Genomic DNA, 6,000 nt, shown 5'->3' on the forward strand with positions numbered 1-6,000 from the left:
CACAACAGTAAGCAAACTGAATAATCAAAGGCTCTCTCTGGAAGTATTTTGTCCAACCATATACACAGATGTAGGTTTATACAAGCAAAAGAGTTACAGTTGAACTTGAAAAAACTGTGCCATACACAGGTGACACACAACAGCAAATAACAAAGAACATGTCACAGACAAACAGCACACAAGTGGATTCATGTAAACCATTCACTGTGGATTTATCTTTTCAACTAATCTTTTTAAGGCAGAGTTAAACAGACTCAGTGCAAAGGTACATCTGATCACCGTGTAAACATTCACAATATTAAGTTGGCCTAAATACACAACTCCAAGTAGAAAATTGTGACTGAAAATCTTTATTCAGATTAACATTGACACCTGATCTCCATCCACGCCGTCTGCCATCGCAGTTTTTAAAACATGTAAGAAGATATGCTCTGCGTGAGGGGCGCTATATAATGTAAGTTGGTTTTGTTTTAGCTTTTTGAGGAAATTAACTCAAACACACATTCAAACAAATCTGCAATTAAATATACTTGCATTTTTCAAGCAACAGTACTAGCACCAAAACATCCCTGCAATCTCTTTGAAGATGCATTTCAAAGGCTCAGGTTATGGATTCCAAGAAAGAATAAAGGTCAAATGTATTTTTGCAGCACTAATTACAGAACCGTGGAGAAGTCCAGTTTTTTGGGGGTGGAGGTGGGGGAACAACAGGAAACAGTGAGAGGTCTGGAAGGCACTAAGATTGCACTAAAATTGTGCAATTGGCTGCTGTATTTCGCCCACAAAATATACAACAACAAAATTACATTTATAGAGTGCCTTTCATGTCGGGAGGCACCACACTTCACAATATATTCTGTGAAGTGTTTTGAGATGTCTCAAAGACGTGATAAGGCGCTATATCAAATGCAAGGATTATTATTATTATCAAAATGAAACAAGAGTGGTAATGAGATTAAACTCTACAAAGTTTTCAGAACAGGGGCTACATTGTTCGACAGCAGCCATCTATCTGTGAGGGGGAAGGAGGGGCTAAGTGCAATTGTAATATGTGTGTTTATGGTCACATCACGGGGAGGCGGCTACCTTGAAGACTTTGTAGTAAATAGATCAAATCTCCAGAGGTAAGAGTGCCCATGCGAAGAGTGAGCACAATTCAGTTGCAGTTGTTTGGATCTGTGGCATCAATGCACATTCACCCAAAGTGGGGGTAACCAACCTGAAAGAGGAGAGAGCTGATCTTGATTACTGCTAAACATTTCAGCCGGTTGTCTCTCAACAAAGACTACTAACCATCAGAATGGATTTTAGCCTCCTTCAAGTCCTGCCTCAAGATCCTCCTCTTCAACCATGACATCGGCCACCCCCACCTCCCCCCCCCCCCCTTCCCTTCTCCCCCCTGACCCCAGTCGGGTCTGAAATGCTGTACACTGTCCAGCGCCTTGGGACGTCCTCCCGACATGAAAGACGCTATACAAATGTAATCTTGTTGTTGTGTGTGTGTGCGTGCGTGCGTGGGGGTGGAGAAAGCAGTATTTATGCTGTAAATGGTTACTCTTATTTGGAATATTAGGGTTAGCTTCATGTTTACTTCAATGCGTGTCCTTTTTGCCTTCCCAAAGACAATGGGAAGCAATTGTGTTTAAGGTGCAATTGCACAGTGCAAGTGGGTGGGGAATGAGCTGCTGGATTATAAAGTGAATCATGCTGGAGACCAGGCAATGTGACTACTTTGATTTATGTCAGCACAGTGCAGTATGAACAACTCACTGAAAGTTTATCTCCACTCAGAAATGATCTCTTGAAAAAGTCTAATCACCACTCAAGAACTAATCAGGGGGACATTATGTAATATTGTTGAAAACACAACTGACTCTTTAACAACATTAAAAACTAATGCCAGATATCAGCATTCTGTACAGGTATTTACTTGCATGTATCTCCAGTCAGGCATTGGCCAATGCAGTATTGGCTGATAAGCAATATAAAGCAAGCTTTGCAGTTCTTCAATTGGAAGTACCAGTGTTGGTTCCTGTTGGAAGTAACAGTGCTCACAGTCCAGCAAGCTGATGAACATCATAATAATGCTTGTATTTGGTATCGCACCTTTCATGTTGGGAGACCGTCCCCAAGCGCTTCACAAGATTTACTGAGTCGTGGAGTGACTGCATACATCGGTGAACACGACAGCCCATACAGCAAAATCCCACAAACAGTCATGAAGTGAATAATCAATTTTATTGGGCGATTATTGACCAGGACACCAGGAGAAAATCCCTTCTCTTTTTGAATAGCGCCATAGAATCTTTGATGTTCACCTGAACAAGTAGACTGGTCCTCGGTTTAATGTCCCAGAACCGGACACAATACTCCAGTTCAGGCCTAACCAATGATTTATACAGTAATTATATCAGTTATACCAATGATTTATACAAACCTAAATTTGTCGTCTCTACAATAAAAGGTGGCACCCAGCCAATGTAGGGGAGCAATGCAGGATGTGTTGGAAGAATGAGCTACGAGCAACAATGAGACAAGCTGAGATTTTTCAATTTTGAAAGAAGCATTAGAGGGGACTTCACAAAATGTATCCAAGATTTTCAATAGGATTGAGAAAGTAGCCTCAGAAGATATAGGTTTAAAGTTGTGAAGGCAATTTCAGGACAGACACCAGGAAGTATTTCTTTATCCAGAATAATTAATACATGGAACAGATTACCAGGGAGAGGGGTTGAAGCCAGGACACTAGACTCATTTAAAAAAAAGCAATCTGATGCTGTGTTTTGGAAAAATATCGAATGAGTCAAAGGGCTTTCTTCATCTGAACCTCTTGTGAGGTCTTTGCAACTGAGGAGTGAAGAGTGGACACAGCTAACCCTAAACCTCAGTGGAAAAACAAAGGAACTGTTATTAAGATTCTGTACACATTGGAAAATTCAATCACCAGATTCGATAATCTCTACATGTTGATACAATGGTGATCAATCAGCCTTCTGTAACATAATGATAGGGAACCTAAATCTGTTGATTCAAAGAAAAGGTCTGCTCATTTATATCAAACTGAATTAAGACCCGTAATACGTTACATGTGGTCTAACAGGATTAAGCTGTATTTGTGTCTTTGGCACAGCCAAAGGCTGTGGGACTACAACCTACATTTTCTTCCAACTTTTGCAACAAAAAGGTGAAGGAAACAGGTACTTAGGTGAAACTTCACAACAATCAGAACCACATGACTTGAACGTTTTTACGGAGTTTCTACAAGTAACAGATTCCACTGGGTTGAGATTAGAATTTCTCTGAGATTGATATGGAGTGCTGGAAAATTTCTTGCTTTGGAGAAACGTAATTGCTAACAAGACCAGAGTATCGTTGGCAGAATAGCAATTTCAGTGCATCTGAAATTTACCTCCAAATCCAGTCACAGTACTTTACAGTAAATTCTGTGAAACACTGAGAGAGTTTAATGACATGATATGGTTCTATATCAAATGCAAGGAATTATCTAGGGTGTGTAAATTTTTAAATATACATTTCACTGCTTCATCAAGGTATTGAGCTGGAATATATTACCAGACCCAACAATAATGTAAGGGAGCAGCACAAGTCCAGTAACAAGACATTAGCCTAAAGGTTCTTCATGACTTCAGTTCAGTCTCCCATGCAGTCATGCTAATCCTTAGGAGAAATCCCCCTTTTTTCCTTCCCTCCAATGTCACCTAGTGTCCTCAACATTCTCCATTTAATAAAACAAAACATTCACAAAGTCAAAGCAAATGGCACTGCAGGAAACGCAATAAATCGTATTTCATTGTAAATAGTTATCCTGTTGTTGAGTATAAAATAAAACACAAATCTGCAGCTTAATGCTCTTTCCAAGTAGTCAGTGCATTCTTTTCCTGTTTATTTAATGGACATCAGTACTTTACAAAATACTTTAATAATTCAATGCCAAGTTTGTTTTGATGTGTGATTTTAAAATGTTTATGTCCTTTTTTGTTCAGAGTGAAGTCTGGTTTAAAAGGTCAGGCAAACTGAAGAATAAAGGAAACAGAACTGCCATCTACTCAGCTCAAGCAAAAAAACTTGAAGAGTAACATCAGATCTATGGATGTAGCTTACTTTACAACATTTAAATAGCAACTTTTTTTTAACCGCACAAATTGTCTGAGACACTCAGCGTGATATTGTTGGACACTTTATCTTGTGTCCTATTGGCTTGCACCTTTAACAACAACAACTTGCATTTATATAGCACCCTTCACACAGGGTAGCATCCCAGAATGCTTAATTTAAAGATATCTTTCTAAGGTTTTTTAGTCAACTGGGAGTCCACGTGGAAACCACCACCATGCTTAAGAGTATTCGGCCACAAAATATACAGTCAATTCACTTTACAGTATATTCTGTGAAGCACTTTGAGGCATCTAGAAGATGTGATAAGGCACTATATCAAATGCAAGGATTATTATAGTATTCAAACTAGACAGAGTTCACATTTAAAGTTTCTCTGCTTCTGTACTGGAAATGCACACTATCTCCGGAAGACCACATCTATCTTACCTAATTCTAGAGGGTATTAGACACAGGTTGGCAAGGCCCAAGGCTTGGGGTGGGGGGGGAGGCATGTTGGAGCTTAATCAGCTAAACCTTTATAGCTTGCCATTGAAAGCACTCTTGCAAGCGGTGTGCAGTAGACCGGAAGGTATGCTGCTTGGTCAGCTAGGATCATTCTACCCGTTAGAGTTTTGGCTTGCAGGATTCACAGCAGATGAGTGGGAAAAATTCTGTTCCTGGTATTTTGGCAAAAAACTAAATAGCAACTTTGTTTGGTTCATCTTACAGAAGTAGACAAAATATACAGTCACTACACTTTACAGTAGATTCTGTGAAGTGCTTTGAGATGTCATCTTGAAGACATGATAAGGCGCTATATCAAATGCAGGGATTATTATTATAGAAATATTTCAGGATGAAAAGAAACCATTTTTTTCAATATCCCTTAATTACTTACTTTTCAGGTGCTTATCCAATTCCCCTTTGGATAACTCTGTTGATTCAACCTCAGTAGCTGTTTGTGGTAATGAAGTCCACATCAAGACAAGCCTCTAAGTGGTGAACCTAGATCACTTACAGTCTCTTGCATTTGTAAGCCCTGCAGGACGGAATATTCAGTTGTTTTCAAATAAAAGTTCCTTGACACAATTGCAAGACCAGCAGACTCCTCGAGAAACTCTACTGGGAATGCTGAAGTCACCAAAGCTTGTGACTGGAGGAACCACTGATTAACTCACAAGCCACCCCAGACGCAGGGCAGAAAGGAAACAAGTCAGAATAAATAAATGATTATCTAAAACTAACCAGACTGTTGATGAAAATCTGTTTATAGCACTCTTGTTGCTGGAACTCAAGGGTTAAAACTCCACATTGAGACTTGACCTTATGCTGAGGCTTGATCTTGTTGTTGTTGTTATTGATACTCCAGCAATACTAGTGGAGGTGCTGTCCTTCAGATGAAATGTTAAACAGAGGCCCTGTCTGTTCTTCAGGTGACACTATAAGAAAATAAAAGAGAATTTCTCCTCCCAGTATTCTGGTCAAGAATCCTTCATGTAAATTTTTCATTAATTTTATAGCCAGTTGCAGGACCTTGCAAAATGATTGCTGCTTTTGCTTAGAAAAGAGTTACTACTCTTGACTGTAATTACTGCAACTTGCTTTGAGACTTGAGGGTGTGAAGCAGTGCTGAGCCCTGGTCTAATCACACTCTTTTATAAGGTTATGCTGGATGAAGCAACAAGGATTTTCGGGTAGGAGTTGAGATATGCATCTGCACAACTGGGAGACTGTTCGAGCTATCAAGACTGCAAGTATTGACGAAGGTCTCCACACAAATTATACAAGAACTTCTGATGATTCTGATGATTTCGCGCTTGTGGCACATTCCAAAGGGGACCTTCAGCTGATGATGGATATCTATCACAGCTTCCCTGACAGCTA

The sequence above is a fragment of the Callorhinchus milii genome, unplaced genomic scaffold (assembly GCF_018977255.1).
Source record: "Callorhinchus milii isolate IMCB2004 unplaced genomic scaffold, IMCB_Cmil_1.0 Scaffold24, whole genome shotgun sequence".
Lineage (NCBI taxonomy): Eukaryota > Metazoa > Chordata > Chondrichthyes > Chimaeriformes > Callorhinchidae > Callorhinchus > Callorhinchus milii.